This window comes from Ochlerotatus camptorhynchus, unplaced genomic scaffold (assembly GCF_037179485.1).
Source record: "Ochlerotatus camptorhynchus isolate MF236.1 unplaced genomic scaffold, CSIRO-AGI_Acam_v1.1 ptg000277l, whole genome shotgun sequence".
NCBI lineage: Eukaryota > Metazoa > Arthropoda > Insecta > Diptera > Culicidae > Ochlerotatus > Ochlerotatus camptorhynchus.
In genome coordinates this window covers 6,700,787-6,718,841 of record NW_027040766.1, presented here as the reverse complement: position 1 = coordinate 6,718,841, position 18,055 = coordinate 6,700,787, and the positions used below count along the sequence as shown (strand labels likewise).

The following is an 18,055-nucleotide window of genomic DNA, read 5'->3' as shown; positions in this document are numbered from 1 at the left end:
ACATGCCTGGCGTCTCTGATTCACGAGTCACATGGTACTAGAGAAGTGACCAAACACGGTCTTGAAGCAACACGCGCTGTGCGGTGGATCAAATCTCAGCATTTGGACGACATTGGGCAAATGGCCAATTCCTATCATGGAGGAGAGCCTTTCATCCAACAGAATAAATTTTCAAGAATTGACAGTCCTACTGCGTATTTTTGTTCAGTAGAATTAAATACTTAGAACATCCGTAAATGAATTCTTGAACCATTTTTCGAAGTCATATAGATAAATAGGAATAGATATTAGAGTAGATGGAACAATTTGGGATCATTCTTAAAATTAAGCACGAACAATTCTTTTTTTAATACTTTAAGTCGATAATTTAATAACTCGATGGTCGCTTCAATATGATGAAACCTCGTTTAAATATTATTCAGTTATCGAAATATTTTGAAAAACATCAAATAAATACCAATATAACAATACAAAGAAGATGTTGATGACGTCTCTCCTTCTTCGGTCGCAAATTTTGTCAACTAAATACTGTAAAAAATAAACACTCAATTTATAATAGGGTGCGATTCGAATGCTCATAATGTGGGGAAGTACCGATATTAATAAAAGAGGTGAGGACCTTTTGAATAACATATCGTCTAACGAGACTGACTTATGTAAAAGAGGGAATTCACCAACATTTATCAATGCAATTCGACAAGAGGTTCTCGATCATTTTATCTGCGGTGACCTTTTGACAGGCAAAATAGTGAATTGGCAAGTTTCTGATGAAGAATCGTTGTCCGACCGCAAGCACATCAGGTTTGATAAAGCCGGATCAGTAATATCAGAAGACCATAGAAAACCAAAAAACTAACTGAGACCTCTATCGTTTTCATTTAATGAATAATAATTCAATCAGAAAGTGCTTTTGATGCGATCATCAACATAATGATCTCATCATATCATGCTAGTTGACCTATCCAACAAAGATCATCTAATAGGGATGTTCTTTGGTGGAACGATAAGCTGGTAAAATTAAGGAAGATGTCCAGACGATTGTTCAATAGAGTTAAAGCTACTACCGATTGGGGTCAATACAAAAATGCCCTAGCTGAATACAACAGAGAATTGAGGCGAGCTAATCGGAAAGATTGGAAACGGGTATGTGATGATATCAATAACGCTCCAGCAACTGCAAGGATGCATAAAGTTCCTTCAAAAGACCTTTCAAATGCTGACTCTTCTGAAACACTGGAAGAAATGATGAGGACTCACTTCCCAGAGTCGACTCCATTTTTCGCCTGAAGAACAGGACTTTGAAATGGCGCGACATGAATGGTCAATAGATGCCGATCAGAAAGCTATTGAAATCTTCTCGCCATCTAGAGTTTAATGGACATTGAGTTCTTTCCAACCTTTCAAATTTGCCCGGAAATGAAATATTCCCAGCATTACTTCAACAGGGGAAAGAAATGCTCAGCCGCCTCCTTACTGAACTATTCAAAGCCAGTGTTACTCTGAGCTACATGCCAAAGGAGAAAGGTTCAAGTTGTTGTCATTCCAAAAGTTGGATGATGATGATGATGATGGTTCCACCTCTTATCCCTACAAAGGTTTCCATTAAGAATATCTAATTCTGACCTGATCAGGGCTGGCAAATGTCATTTCCAATGACAGATCTCACGCGATATTTCTGTCACCATCATCGGATGAGAAAACGGTGATAGAGATTTTCATCAAAATCTCATGGATTTTTTTTTTCATGACGGAAAATGACAGTGTTGTGAACAGCGAATCCAAACACATAAAGCAACCAACGATACAGACAAAACGGTTGCTACGACTACCATGACAAACTCGCTCTGTAACAAAGCTCGATCCGAGTGGTAGAAGGATAATGATATATTGCTTGCCTGCTTTGTTGCAATATACACGGATGAGGACATAGCTTGATATGAATCGGGAAAAGACATAACAAAAAAAATCCCATTAACACACGTGTATCATCTTCGGCTTTACTTCGTGAAGCAGCTTGCCAACAATTTGCTCGTTTCCTTCTACCGCCCCGAATGAGTCGGGTCGCACGAGCTGCTTGTCATGATAAAGAACGGTGAAGATTATATCATTATTGTTTTCAACTTCTGACATAGCGTTATTATTCGGTTCGTTGATCGCTTGTTATTTTGTCATTTGGAGATATTTTTGATTCCTTGGTTGTGAACATCGCAATTACTAGCTCATTTATTGATATTATTGTTACTTGTACCGCGGAAATCTTAAAAATATATTCTCTCTATAGATTATATACTGTTGCTTGCCTAAATGCATCTAAATCAATTAGGAGCTTTGATGTCAAAACCGGATGAGAATTATTCTCATGAGAGCTTGGTCATTACAAAACGATAGTGAGAGGACCTGTTTTCTCATTGTCACATGACGGCCGTGATATTTACCAGCTCTGGACCTGATACCAGATTTTGGAGTGGATCAACCTAACATAAGATGTAAAATACCATAGAATAATACCAAAAAATTACATGCAATATTTGGTTACCATTTGGTTTTGGTATTGCATTAACGTAGTTTGGTATTGGAATGGGATTTTTGGAACATTTTTTTGGTATTTTACCTCTTAGGCTAATCCATACCAATTTAAGGTATCGAGATATTCGTTCCAAGTCGGCTGCATTAGAACAAATTTGACAGTTCAAAAAAAATCTTCCATTCAATCATTTTTGTCATGGGATGGACTTTCCTTGATGGGCAGACTGCCACCCTTTTAAACTGGGCCTGTTCTCCCAAAGGGCTCTAACCCCTCATTTCCCAAACCGTTCACTCCCGCACGCCTGCGTTCGTCCAAGTGCATCAAGTCGCACACCGGAGCTGGTAGTGCACCAAATACCTACCTATACATGCCAACCAACATGGGAGGTTCGGTTTTCTCATCGCCGCTTTCCAACTTTCCGGAAGGAGTGAGCTGGGGTGGCACGGGCGGGGAGCTGCTTTTAAACAGACCATCTGGATGTGTGGAGTGTGGAGTTGTTACGCGAAACAATGTCAGCACAATAGGGGCACGAGCGTGGAGTTTCTATTTTCTTTCCTCCACTCCGGTCGGTCGGTCGGTCGGTTGGTCTCTGTGTTGGTCGTCCATCATCATTTTCCACGCGTTGAGATTTACGCACTCGAACGGTGGAGGTAGAGGGAAGGAGGTTACGTCCACGCAAGTAGATCCGGGAATAAGCGGAGAGAGGTGTCTTGATCAGATAATTTTTCAATTTTTAATTTTTGGTTGGAACCGGCAACTTCCTGATTGTGTGGCCCAATACTTTGCAAGCCAAAAAGGGAAACAGGTTTATTGAATGATGATGATTTGGCGTGATTCATTGTGGCTGTGCGTCGGGAGGTAATCATGGTTTGGCAAAACGGTTCGCTTGCGAAACAAGGTGCCCATCAGATGCTAATGAGTGATGATAGGGCTGGCGCAATTTGGGTGGTTAACTGACGGGGTCGCGCTCGTAACTGTCTGCGGAGGGCTCCGGTTGTTGCAATTTATGCACCCACTTTATGCTCACGTCATCTGCATGCAAATAGGTTTATGGGGTAATCATTTCGTAGCATTTGAGATAACTCATCAAATATCTGAATCAGTACAAATATCATCGTATGAACATCTTATAACTTATAACGTTCAGAAACACAAGGGCCCAACTGTGATAATCGAATATCTGCATCGATTTTCTTTTTGGATGACTTCAGTTAAGTGAAGTAGTTTCCCGAGATTGTTTCTATACAGTGCTAAAGAAATGTGAAAAAATCGGCATGATTATTAACGCTAGAATTACGAAGAGCTTATTTCAAGAAGATCACCAAAAACCACCGTTCGTCCATGGTGGTCTTGTGTTGTCACAAAATCGCGACCATCGAGTATAAGCCCGCATAATGCGAGTCATCTATCCCTATTCATTATCAATCTTCTCCCATCCAGATTCGCTCACATCGCGCAAAGTCCCACACCAATTTGCTGCGCTCATTCACGCTTCCTCCATGCACGGCGTTCCACACTTTCTCCCACCAGAACAGTTACCTTCCTTTCCATCAGCCGCCGGCACATAGCCCAAGAGCGCTTAGGATGGAAAGCGAAAAATTAGAGCACAAAGTGACCGATTTTTCTGATTCCTACACCTCCATGTTCCCTTCTTTCCACCTCCCTGATTTCACTTTGCGAGACGCGCCGCCGTCGCCGCCGCCGCCGATCCAGACCCAGATCTTCTTTCAGCGTTTCCTCTTTCGTATCATCTTCTTTTGTGGCGGCTGATGGGGGGTTGCACGGCGAAAAAGAGAGAGCGATTCCCTCCCTTCGTCCTCCTTCTCTTAGCTCTTCCTGAAATCCAAAAGCATAATAAAAACAATATCACCGACCTCCGCACCACCCCGCACTCACCTACACCCTGAGCAGAGGATGAGTTCCACCCGACGGCACCCGTCCATCACGTATACTTCCCCGTAGGTGTGATTATTTGCGATTGTGAATGCGAACGACCGATCGACGAAGGCAATCACAACAATTGCTCATACATCGCTGCTGCTGCCGCAGCTGTTGAATGGGGTGACATCCGCAAAGGGGGGCAAGCGGGTGAGTGCGAGCGTTAAAAAAGTAAGTTTATATTACTGACCTATATTTGGCCATACGCTACTGCACACAGGTGAGGAATGAGAGAGATATGAAAAGTTATTCAATTTGTTTAAACCGAACGACTGAGCGCAGGGTAAGCGGGCGGGGAGGCTGGAAAGCGACGTGTGCAATGTTGCGAATACACGACACGGCCAAAATTGAGTTACTCAGTGAGGGAGTAAAATTTTCCTCGAGAAAAGTTATCGTCGATTTTCCGCAGTTTTTCCTGGAAAAAATCAAGGAATTTTGTTCTCATTTACTGAGTAATTCCACTTTATTGCTATTTTGAGTCGAATTGGACTCAATGACTGAGTAACTCTCATTGGCCGTGTAGCCACAGATGGATGAGGATTGTGTGGATGGAAATATGTTCGAGTGACAAGGAATGTGTTGGTGTGCTTACAAATTCTGGTCATTCACACAAGTTAAGATTCGCAGCAGCAGCAAGGTATTTAAATGGAAACTAGCAAGTGTTTTAGTGAGCTACTGCAGAATGCAAGCTGTGCCGGAACAGTACAGTGAATATTGGGACACTAACTAGGAGATCATTAGTCGTTGGGAAATCCCAACACACAGTTTGGCCAATTTAAATTTGAATAAGCCTGTTTCGGACTGATTGAGTTATAATGCGACATTGAATGCTCTTGAGAATTTGGGCTCTACACTTTTATAAAAAAAAGTAATTATGTCGGTAGGGTTAAGATCTAATTTCCGTCATTCTAAGCACTTTTTTGAACGGATTAGAAAAAAAGTTTATCCAAGATGACATCTAAATTTGTTTACCGTTCCTAACGTACCGATAGATTTAGTAAAGGGTCACAAATTAATCATAAAGTCAATAAGTTTTTTGAAGTACCAGTGATCTTAACCCTCCGTTACTCGCGCCAACTTTTGTAACACGAGTACTCCCGCGTTGTTCTTTGTACAACAGCGTGAGTTTTCCATTGTCATTTTGCAGCCGAGCTACCAATCGATATGAAACCAACGGGTTTTCCTTAAAAAACTTGTTTTTAACTAAACAAGCTAAACTTTTACCACAGTTAACCCCCAAAAAATGCGGATAATAGAGAAAAGGTGAATGGAAACCGCGTAAACGGTGTCCGTACTACGTGGGATTTGACTTAATTGGTTACAACATGGAAATTCTCGAGATCCTGACCAGATAGAAAGCTACTGCCTTGGGAAAAGTTGTTCTAGAGATCATAACCTTTTCGCTGGTGGAGAGTAGTTGAGAATTTTCTCACTACGTAGCGCTAGAATACATGTGAAATTACCGCATGTGATATATCTCGAGATCATGACCAGATAGAAAGTTACTGTCGTCGACAAAGTTGTTAATGAGATCAAAGTCTATTTCTTGGTGCACAAAAGTTCAAATTTTTTTTCAATACGCGGCGCTAGTATACACGTGAAATTCTCATACAAAATATCTCTAGATCCTTACCAAATAAAAAGTTACTGTCTTCGGCAAAGTTTTTCAGGAGGTCAAGATCTTTTCGTTGGTAGAGTAGTTCAGAAAATTCTCACTACTATTTTTGCATATACAATAGCTTGAGATCCTGAGCAGATAGAAAGCTACTGTTTTCGGTAAACTTGTTCAGGGGGTCAATACTTTTTGGCTGGCGAACAGTAGCCCAGAATTTTCTCACCACTTGGCGCTAGTAAACGTGTACAATGCTCGCGTATGCTATAGCTTGAGATTCTGAACAGGTAGAAAATTACTGTCTTCGAAAAAGTTGGTCATGAGGTCAATGTCTATTGCTTGGTGCACAATAGTTCAGAATTTTCACACTACGTGGCGTTAGTATACACGCGAAATTTTTGCATGTAAAATATCTCGAGATTCTGATCAGATAGAAAGTTACTGTCCTCGACAAATTTCTTTAAGGGGGTAGTCCACTCTGGCGGCATGAAAAATAGGTCAATTTCACGATTTTTTTTTGAGGGTAAATAACGATCAATTCAAAAAAAGGAATGCATGGTTTTGTCAATTGAAATGTCCTCTTTAATTGAGATTTTTTGGCGCGATTGGATGTCTCATGTAGCCGCTGCACCAGGTTCCCCAGGAGACCTCCCGTCTGAGTCGTCGCGGGGCGGAACGTCTGGCGGTCACACCACTGGAGCTGGAACAACGAATTTTTGACGTAGGACTACGTCTTTGATTTCTATATGGGGGTACACTTGCTGAAAACTGAAAATGGAACATGTAACAAATTATGAATTTTTTTGAACATTATTAACTCAGCTGCTCCTGAACCAATTTCAATATTTTCATCACCAATCGATCAGGGCTATGCTTACGCATCGATATCAATGCTTTTGACTGTTTATGTTCAACAAGAAACTATTGAAAAAGTAGTAAATGTCAAGCATTGTCGAAAAGCGTAGAAATAATTAACAAATCCACCAATTACGTACATGCATATGCTGCTTCCCCAGTAGTAAGTAGACGCGAAACATGTCGATATAGCATTACGACGAGGTTCGGTAGTTCAGTGGTTACCGTTTCTGCTTACTGAGCAGAAGGTAGGGAGTTTAATACCCCCCCCCCCCTTGCAATTTTTCACTTTGCCTTATTCTATCCCCACTAGATTTAAATAAAGAACAAATTCTGCTTTAACCGATCGCATCACTTACCACAGTGAATCCTAATCTAAAAATAACCTACCTCACTTACACTATTATCCTTCCCGAGATGGCCGTGGAGATGTAGAGGTATTCTCGGTCTCTAGTAACAACCGGTCGTCGAACTAATCATCCTTCCCTACCCAAAAGACCGGGAGGACGTGGCCGGCGCTGTGCATTGATCTATAGAATGAATTAATGTGCTTGTACATTGAAGATGGAAAGCTCATCCCATGCACCCATCTATGTAGTTCTCTGTGCAAGTGGATTAGTTGTGATCATTGACGGAGGAGCAACTACGAAGTGCACGGTCAGATAACGTTAACTCGACGGCAAACACATTCATTGATTCGTTTATTGTTGTGGATGATAGAAGAGCATAGCAGAAATAGTGCGAAATAGGAAGCTATGGTCATCACAAAAGAGGAAATCGAAAAAACGAATTGGCTTTCACCCTTCTGCTTCTAAGCCCCTTGCAGTCATCGTCATAGCATCGCATCGCTTTTGGTTCTAAGGCACTTGCTTGTTGCAATTTTTAGATCAGGATTCACTGTGGTGCGATCAGTTGTAAGCAGCAGAAATATCCTTCCCAACTCTCTTGTGGAATCTTTTAGTGGCTCTGAAAAGGGCCGGTTTTGATAGATTTCGACGGAAAAATTAAGAGCGTTCACCATAAATACGAAGACCCAGCTGAATGTCCTTTGGCATAATTGTGACACGCTTGGCGTGAATGGTGAACAGACCGACCAGATAGGTCGGTTTATTTCACTCATCGAGGGTATACTTATACCTGCGTCGAGTAGCATATTATTAATACAGGGAGGGTACAATACAAACAGTGCAAAATACTGAAAAGGGGAGGAGTTTCGCTTCTTATGCTACGGGCACAAAACGAGACACCACCGTCGAAACGACTATCAGTTATTCTCTATCGAAGCGAACAGCTAAACTATGGCACCGAAAACCAGTGGGAAGGCCGCCAAGAAGTCCGGAAAGGCGCAGAATGTCATCGTCAAGGGAGAGAAGAAGAAGATGAGTCCGGAGTCTCGTCGAAGGCCATGAGCATCATGAACAGCTTCGTCAATGACATCTTCGAACGCATTGCTGCTGAGTCGTCCCAAGTAAATTCGTACCATCCAAACAATCAATCGGCCCTTTTCAGGGCCACAAATCGATTTCCAACTTGAAAAAGGTTTTGATGATTTATTGAACTTTTAAATGTTCGAAAGCAGCGTTAGCAAAGTTCGCGATAAGAAATCAGTTGATTTGCCTTATGAAAATAATGTTGACAAAAATAATAAGAGGTTGCATCCATGACACGACCGTACGGTTTTGACGTAGGACGTCTGTGATTTCTATAAGGGGGTACACATTGTGAAAACCGGATATGGAACATGAATTAATTGTGACACGCTTGGCATGGATGGCGAACAGACCGACCAGATAGGCCTCGCTGAATTCCTGTAGGGCCATTAACGGCCGAGCTCTGGAAGTGCAGATCGGTCTTGAAGTCCTGGGCGATTTCACGGACCAGACGCTTGAAAGGCAACTTGCAGTCAGCAGCTCGGTCGATTTCTGGTAACGACGGATCTCACGCAGAGCGACAGTTCCTGGCCGGTAGCGATGAGACTTCTTCACTCCTCCATCTGTTTGTTCACCAGCCAAAAAGCTTTGATCTCCTAAACAACTTTGCCGATGACAGTAATTTTCTAGCTGTTTGGGATCTCGAGCTGTAGCATATATGAGGAATGCACGTGTATACTAGTGCAGAGCAATAAGAAGATTCTGAACTACTGTTCACCAGCCAAAAGAACTTGACCTTCTGAATAACTTTACCCAAGACAGTAACTTTCTATTTGGTCAGGATCTCGAGATATTTTATACATGAAAATTTCACGTAGAGCCGCGTTGTTAGAAAATTCTGAAACATTGTGCACCAAAAAAGAGGCTTTAACCTCCTGAAAAACTTTGTTCAAGTCAGTAACTTTCTATCTGGTCAGGATCTCGAGATATATCACAGGCAAGAATTTCACATTTCACTAGCACTACGTAGTGAAAAAATTTTGAACAACTGTCCACAAGCAAAAAGTTTGTGATATCAAGAACTTGAGATATTTTATATGTGAGAATTTAACATGTATACTAGCACCATTAAGTGAGAAAATTCTGAACTACTGTCCACCAGCCAAAAGACTTTGACCTCCTGAACAACTTTGTCGTAGAGAGTAACTTTCTATCTGGTCAGGATCTCGAGATATAGCATATGTGAGAAGTGTACATGTATACTAACGCCACGTGGTGAGACAATTATTAACTACTGTCTACCAGCCAAAAAGTCTTGACCTCCTAAACAACTTTGCCCAAGACAGCGACTTTCTAGCTGATCAAGATCTCGAGCTATTGAATATGCGAGAAAGACACGTATATACTACCACCGCATAGTGAGTAAATTCTGAACTTTTGTCACCCAACAAAAAGATCTTGACTTTCTGAAAAACTTTGCCGAATACATTTACTTTATATCTGGTCAGGATCTAGAGATATTTTATATGCGAGAATTTCACATGTATAGTAGCGCCGTGAAGTGAGACAACTTTGAACTACTGTCTACCTGCGAAAAGACCTTGACCTCGTGAACAACTGTGCCGAAGACAGTACCTTTCTATCTGGTCGGGAACTCGACATATTTTATATGAGAATTTCACGTGTATACTAGCGTCGTGTAGTGAGCAAATTTTGAACTATTGAGCACCAAGCAATAGGCTTTGACCTCCTGAAAATCTTTGTGAAAGACAGTAACTTTCTATCTGGTCAGGATCTCGATATATTCCATGTTGTAATCAATTATGTCAAATCCCACGTAGTATGGTCACAGTTTACGCGGTTTTCATTTACATTTTCCCTATTATCCGCATTTTTTAGGTGTTTACTGTTATCAAAATTTAGCTTGTTTCGATCAAAACAAGTTTTTTGAGGAAAACTCGTTGGTTTCAAATCGATTGGTAACTCAGCAACAAAATGGCAATGGAAAACTCATGTGTGTTGTACAAAGTACAACAGCGCGAGTAACGGAGGGTTAAAAAAAGACTGACAAAGGCTGTGCCTCAAACTTAAATTCAAGAATAGTAAATTTAAGAGGAAGTGCTCTTATTTTTATGTGCATTAAACTATGCATTTATAATTGTTTGCTACGAGCATTGATTCACATTTTTGCAAAACAGTCGGTTATTTTGCTACTTGTAAAATTTTCAAAATGGCGTCCTTGATTTTTTTTCAAAAAAATGTATCACGGAAACTGCACTTCTGTTCGAAATGACGTCCTCAGCTTACCGGATGTTGGGAAGGATTAAATAGATCATGAAATTTCATTTGTTATGTAAATCTCCCGCTTTTCAATAAACCTCCCGATTACCATCTTCCAACTTTCTTTAAATGTTCATTCACAAATCTCGATTCCCACCCCTGCCAGAACCATCCCATCTAGTCAACGGCACTTGCCCACTGTCCACAAGAAAGCGAAATCACTCTCCCTGCATTCCGCAACAGCCTCAACTCATAGAACCACGCTGCAGCACTCTATTGCACCACACATCCCTTCCCCCCCCCCCACCGCAGTCGGTCCCACTCGCTAATCCCTCCCTACCCCACCGATTCCAAATACTAGGTCATTAGATATACCCACACGCTCGCTAGTCTTCGCATGCCGCAGTGTGCGTGAGTCAGCGTGTGTGTGTGTGAGTGCTTGACTGTTCCGTCAGACGTCTCCCCTTCCACTCACTGCAAAGAAGCGCGAAGACGTCGTCGTCGTCGTCGTCGTTGTATACTGTGGCGCTTAGTACCGCTGGTCATGTACATTTCGCATAAGTCGCTCTCGTCGTCTTCGCCGTCGGATGAGACCCACATAAGAGACTATACGGCCGACCGGCCGCACTAACCCAGAATCGCTATAAAGCATAATGAAGTCGAACCGAGAGCAGCGAGTCGGTCGTGCGAAAGGGAACGTGAAAAATGGGCAATATACAAGCTGGCTGACTGGCTGACTGGCTGGCTGGGTGCGAGAGCTGTGTTGTTGGTCTGTATTGCCCCGTTGTGTTGTCTCACTCTCGCTAAATATGCATCGCTGAAGCTCGGTCGGGCAGTGTTTATGTGCCCCGCGCCTCGCGAAAGCTCCTATTTTACGACCGAACAACCCAACGCGGGCAAGGCGACGAGCATGGGAGGTGGTTGGCACAGTGGGCGAGCATGGGTTGGTGCGGATTGGGCAAAATTTCGGGTTCGGCCGAAATCAGCAGCATGCTGAGAAAATGCTATTTAAAGTAGGGTCATTGAGCTAACTATGGACACCTGGTAGTGATGGTTCTTAAATTTCAATAATTATAGTAGAAAATATTTTTTTAATTCTAAGCATATAGAAAGGTCCCTTCTTTGATAAAGTTATTCAGATGAATTAGGTTGCGTTTAGTTCAAAGCTAGTATGTCAAAGTGACTCTAGTGAGCAAAAATAGGATATACTATTATACAGTACCGTAAAAAAGTATATCACCTAGTAAATATGTTGTATTTAACAAAAATTCTAAGAGCTTTAACTTTATCGGATGTACACAGCAAAAAATAAATTTTAATATTACATCCAAGAGGATGCACTTCAATCATGTCGAAAATCTCCTGTAATTTTTATGGCCACAAACATAAACAAATACAGTAAAAGCAGCGTAATGTCAGTTCATGCACTGTATTAATGATAATTTTGTCCTTTTTGGCAAGTAATATTACACCATAATGTTGACACGATTGAAGTGCATCCACTTTGATGTGACATCAAAATTAATTTTTTGATGTGTACTTACATGAAATTTTCTAAAATTTTGGATGCTGGGTGATCAAATATAATAAACTTATCGGTATAATTTTGAGGATCTGTATGAAGTTCGAGCAATTTTTAGTAGAACACCTCTTTTGCAATTTCTTGAAGCACACAGCAAAAAAATAATTTTAATATCACATCAAAGTGGATGCACTTCAATTGTGTCAAAAATATGGTGTAATATTACTTGCCAAAAAGGACAAAATTATCATTAATACAGTGCATGAACTGACATTACGCTGCTTTGACTGCATTTGTTTATTGTTGTGGTCACAAAAATTACATGAGATTTTCGACATGATTGAAGTGCATCCCCTTGGATGTAATATTAAAATTTATTTTTTTCTGTGCATAGTTAACCAAATGAGCAAAAATGTCGCTCAATTGTAGTTTAAACATGGATCCTTTTTATGATTTTTGGTTTAACTAAATTGCATTCAGCAAGAAAAACAGTTATGAACTTTTGTTCGTGCTGGTAATGCACTCTTTGGGCAAAAATATATAGGGTAAATGTACCAGTTATGTCCATCACTTCATTTCAAACTGTTGTGAAGAAATGAGGTGATATACTTTTGTCCGCACCTTGCCATTTTTTCCAGAAGTCAAGGATGTTAGTTTTTTCGTGCTACATATATATCTGTAAATCACCTTAGATCTTTTTAGATTTGCATGAATCTTTGCTTAATTGTTTATTATGGGAAATGAGTCAATCATTTTTTTGGCTGAAATTCGGCCATTTTGGATCTTTTGAAATTTTCAAAATGGCATCTTTTAAATTTTCGTGGAAACGGCACTTCTGATTGAAATGACGTTCGCCAAAAAATTGCAGAGAAAAATAATGGTTTTGGAAAAACTATGGTAATCGCTCCTATAGTTGCGGATCCTTAGAAGCGTTAGGTTCCTATATATAGTTGTGTATTAAGTCTCCATACACAATTATAAGAACCTAACGCTTCTAACGTAACGCAACGAAAGGAGGGTTTCCTCTATGCAAAAACTGTTTTAGGAATTTTAAGTAAAAATTCCAAAAAATGGTAAAACCTTAAATTTTTCAAAATGTCTAATGCTCATGAAAAATGCAAAATTTTGAAGTATTTAAAATGATGGACACTTAAACATTTACAAAAACCGCAAAACAACAACTTCGTATCAGACGTCATTTAGATCAGATTTGCCGTTTCCGAGCTAAGATTTTTTGAAAAATTTCAAGGGTGCCATTTTGAAAATTTTACAAGTCGAAAAATAGCTGATTTTTTTACAAAAATGTGAATAATTGCCCATGACAAACAATTATGCAAAGCTTCATACAAATCGGAGAAGACGGGTGGATAAAAAATCCCCGCTACCCACTGCTCTTCCAATATGCATTGAGGTGCCCTACAACCAGCGTTGTCAGTATTCCGGATTTACCTGGATTTTCCAAATTTTCAGTTGTCTTGCCAGATACACAAACAGACCACTTATGTTTCCAGAGTTTTTCAATATGTTCCAGATTTTCCCAGATTTCTTAAACATATTGCTTTAAAAATATCACTGCAATTGATTTACCCTCTAATCAAAAAATATAAAGTTAAACTTGCTACTTTAATTATTCAAGGCCATCAACGTTAAAATTATTGCAAAATCGTATATGAAAATGTAACAACATGTTAACATGTTAATAGGTTGCAGAATCATGAAAATAATTGAAAATTTTTCTAAAGATTATTGGCTGAAAAAAAAACCATTCAAACTTCAAAAATATCGGGCCTGGATTTTTTGTGTTTGGAATTTTTGTTTTGATTTTGGCTTTAATTTATTTTTAGGAATCCTGGATTTAGAAAAATCAAAATTTCAATATGAAGTAATAGAAAACAGCTAAGGGTTGAGAACAATAAATTGAGCTTTGGAAAATAAGCAAGGCTTTTGAATCTAGACAACTACCAAAACTTTGAAGTATGTGCTTGAGATTTTCAAGGATTTAATTTAAGAATTTAAAACGCTTCTAACAATTCTTAGCATTTTTTTAGGTACCTGTGAATATTGAGTTATCTTAGCAGTCAGAATTACTCTAGAATTCTGAATTGCCCCAGAATTTCATAGTTTTAAGGTAATTCTAAAAATAGTTCACAGTATAGCGTGACATGAATTCCTTGTGAAATCAATGGAAGATTTCAAGTTAATTCTGAGTAGAGTTCCATCATAACTCTGATGACAATTGCTTGGAGATTTTGTGAAGAAAGGAAATATTATTCGGAAGAGAAATCATAGAAAATTCTTAAGATGTAACTAAAGGAACGTTAATGACAAATTGAAGTAATTGCTGGGAGGTATTCAATGAGTATGCTAATGCAAATCGTGCGAATAATTTCAATGGAATTCTGTCCAATGCTTCTAGGGAGCTTCATAATAATTAAATTTTAAGAAATTTAAAAGGAATCATGCGAGAAGAACACCAGGCAATTTCTTGGAGACTTTCAAGGCCATTTGACAAAGAACTTGAGTTCATAGGAAATACTGAAGAGGATTTCAAAATAATTCTGACCTTACCTACAAAGCAATTCAAAGGGAACTATCGCTTAAGTCTGGGAAGAGTGTACCAAGGAAATTATTAACAATATTCTAAGGGAATTTCAAAGAGAAAATCGAGACAAAATTTTGCGAATTGTTGAGAATTATTAACAGTTAGAGGAAATTATGAAATTGCAGAGTGATATCTAAGAGATTATCCCGTAACGTGAGTAGATCACCTTTTCGTGGTACGTTACGGGATGTAAGATCTACCACCGATTCCTAGTCCTGACAACTTCAAACTAGGGTAACAGGATTTTTCAGTAATCCAAGGAACACATCTTAGTCCTTGTTACTTTTTATGCCTTGTTGACAAGTCTCTTGGCTTTGCCCACCGAGGATGATCTTGAAACAAGGAAAAAATGAGTTAGTTAGTCTTCATCTATGCGATTCCTAATCTTCAATTCGTTGATCTCTAGTTTGAAGTGGTTAAGACTAGAGTTCTGATGCATGGTCATTATGGGTGTCATTCCTTAATTTTGTTGCTAAGGAATCCAATTTTGACTGACAAAGGGGGGCGCCTTTTGAGGGTGTTTCAACACTCCGAAGGGTATAAATAGCGGAACCTTTCAATTAGAGTCGAATCCTTGCGAAAAATTCAAGAATGACAACTGTAAAATCATTTCTCAATAGTGATGGAGTAATATGACATGCACTAAGGACACGGAATAGACTACAATAGATCAAATTACTGGTCGCAGTGGTGTTAGGTCCCGAACAGAGGAAAAAAAGATATTACAAGAGATAATGCGTACCAAGAGAGTTTTTCTGAGAACTCCTAGAATGCTGCTGAAAAAGTTTGGAGATTATAAAGACTATTTTAGGGAAATCCAGAAAAGAAGTATGATAGTATTCTAGGATGATTCAAAGGGATTCTAAAAAAAAGGATGAAGATATCCTGTGAAGAGTTCCAAGTAAATTCAAACTGACAAAAAATTTCATGATCTGAGACCTACAAAAAATTTAATTTCCAGAATAAAAAATCATTTTAAGATCCTGAGACTTTAAAAATTGACACTTTCAGACTTTCATTTGATTTATATAATAAAATTATTCTTTGACATAAAATTATGCGAATAGTGAAGATACTCGTAGTTAAGGTAAACTGTGTGTGAGAATCACGGTGTGAGGTTTTGGCTCCCAGGTGATTTTTTCATAAAAATAAAATTGCTTACTGTTCTACTCTGGGTGTTGTATGTTGAATGTTGTCAATACAGGTATACCTCGATATAATTATGCCCTCCATCATCGATTTTCCGCAAATTAACATTCAAACAAACAAAGTAATGTCACCATCGGACAGATGAGATAATCCCCCATTTATAGGTAATATTAATTTGTATGATTCAGTTGTTATAAGCGAGATATTGGCGATGGAAGTTAAAAGTGAAAGTTACGTTATATCGAGGTATACCTATAATTAAATTGTAAGTCTGATCAACCTCAGGGTAACATTTGAATTATTTTGAACTAATAAAATCTTTCAGACATATTCTGGTACTGCAGTATGGACTATAACAAAGATTATTTAAAAAAAAAATCCATCCCATCAAACTTGCTTGATTGCTGGCACCAGTGGTAAGCGTGACTATTTTCTCACCCCAATGGGTCTGGGTTCAATCCCAGCTGAGGTCGGTGGGATTTTTCTGTGGCATAAAAATCTCTGGTCACGTCTTCCTTCGGAAGGGAAGTAAAGCCGTTGGTCCCGGCCCATGTGTGTTGAATGAATGGGTGCGATATCCTACGCAGGTGTGGAAGCTGCTTTCTTGCACATTCGATTGGCGTCAATGGATGGCAATTTATGTTCGTCGGTGATTGGCACTAGATTGCGGAACAGAGACCGGCGGAAAAATAAAGGAACGAAGAAACTTGCTTGATTATTTGCTTCTCATTCTTTAAACAATAAAAAAGAAACAGTTTAAATATAATTTCTTTAGTATTTTACCCAAAATTTAACGTAAGTTTTGAAATTCTGCGTAATGGATTTAACACATTGTGCCAATAATTTTCAAAACTTTTTGATGCTAACAAGCTATTTGCTTTATATAAATTATTTAAACATGTAATTCATAAACAGTCTGATACTTCCAGATGATTATACTGACCGATTTTACCGGGAGATTGGCCTTATGTTTAAAACAGAACTTTTTAGAGCATTCCAGATTTTTCCAGATTTTATATTTTAAGTGGTCCAGATTTTTCTGAAAATGATCTGAGAACGCTGCCTACAACGGTGTCAAATTTGAACGAGTTAGGTTATGATCTGGATTTTTGGGAGAATTTATTATTTTGTAGGGGAAAATGTATGGGAAATGAAACGAACCAACTCATTTGGTTGCCCAAAGCTCAAGTAATGCTCAATTTTCATCAATTCTCGTAAATAGTTTGAAATTTCTTTGCAGAACAACTTTTCCGAGGACTGCAAATCGATTAGACTTCTTAGCAAAATGTTATCAGGGCTTAGATCTAACTTTGGACCTACTAAGCACAACCCGCCCTTTGCCTTTATTTTTCGAGTTAATTTTTTTAGATACAAAATGGAATGTTTTTACTTCAGATGACTTCAAAATTTATTTCCTTTCCGTACGTTCCGTAAGATTTGATAAAGAGAAACAAATGGTTGAGATGTTGTTAATAGTCTAACACTGCTTCTTGACGCCAAACTCGGCCTACGGGTTCTAAACTCGGCCTAACACATTGAAACGCCATTGAAACGCCAATGGATTCATTTCGGCCTATCGGATGAAGATAAAGATTGATTCGGTCGGAGCGCTTCATTTGTATTTGAGAATATTGGGTGCAAACATTCATATCACGCGTTCTCATTGCCTTCGTTCGGTAGCATTTGAACTAAAGTATCGTATGTTTTCTGCTTGATAGGCTCAAAATGGGCACTTAGGCTGAAGTAGGTATCTACCCTATCAGTTTTCAATGTGAATTCCGATCTAATTTACCCTTTCCACAGGCAAAACGCCCTTTCCGTGAGAGCCGTGCAGAAGCAGAAAAGGTAATCTAATAATTTACCAGAGTTTGCTCCTGGGAATGGACTGGAAACTCCGAGTCCTTTCATTTGGAGTAGGCAAAATCCAGGCAAAATAGCGAAAAAATAATAATTTTTGAATTGACCTTCTCCGATTTGTATGAAATCCTGGTCACGAAAATTACTCCAGCAGTCATTGTCACGGAGAGGTTATACTTTTTTAACTCAATTCAAGAAATGCCGATTGCATCGGTCCATACCTACTGTGATTTGTATTTCAAAATCAAACGCACCATATGGTGAAAACAAAATTCAAATATACCGTTGAATGGTGCGCCGATGAATTTTCACATTTCTGTCAAATATTCTTCTTCTTATTTGG

General features: G+C 39.2%; 1 protein-coding gene across 1 annotated transcript in view; it reads left to right on the top strand.

The window, feature by feature from the left end:
* The window catches only part of LOC135706313 (uncharacterized protein DDB_G0271670), a 210,633-nt gene that overhangs the window by 26,725 nt on the left and 165,853 nt on the right, over positions 1-18,055 (top strand). The window lies entirely within an intron of this gene.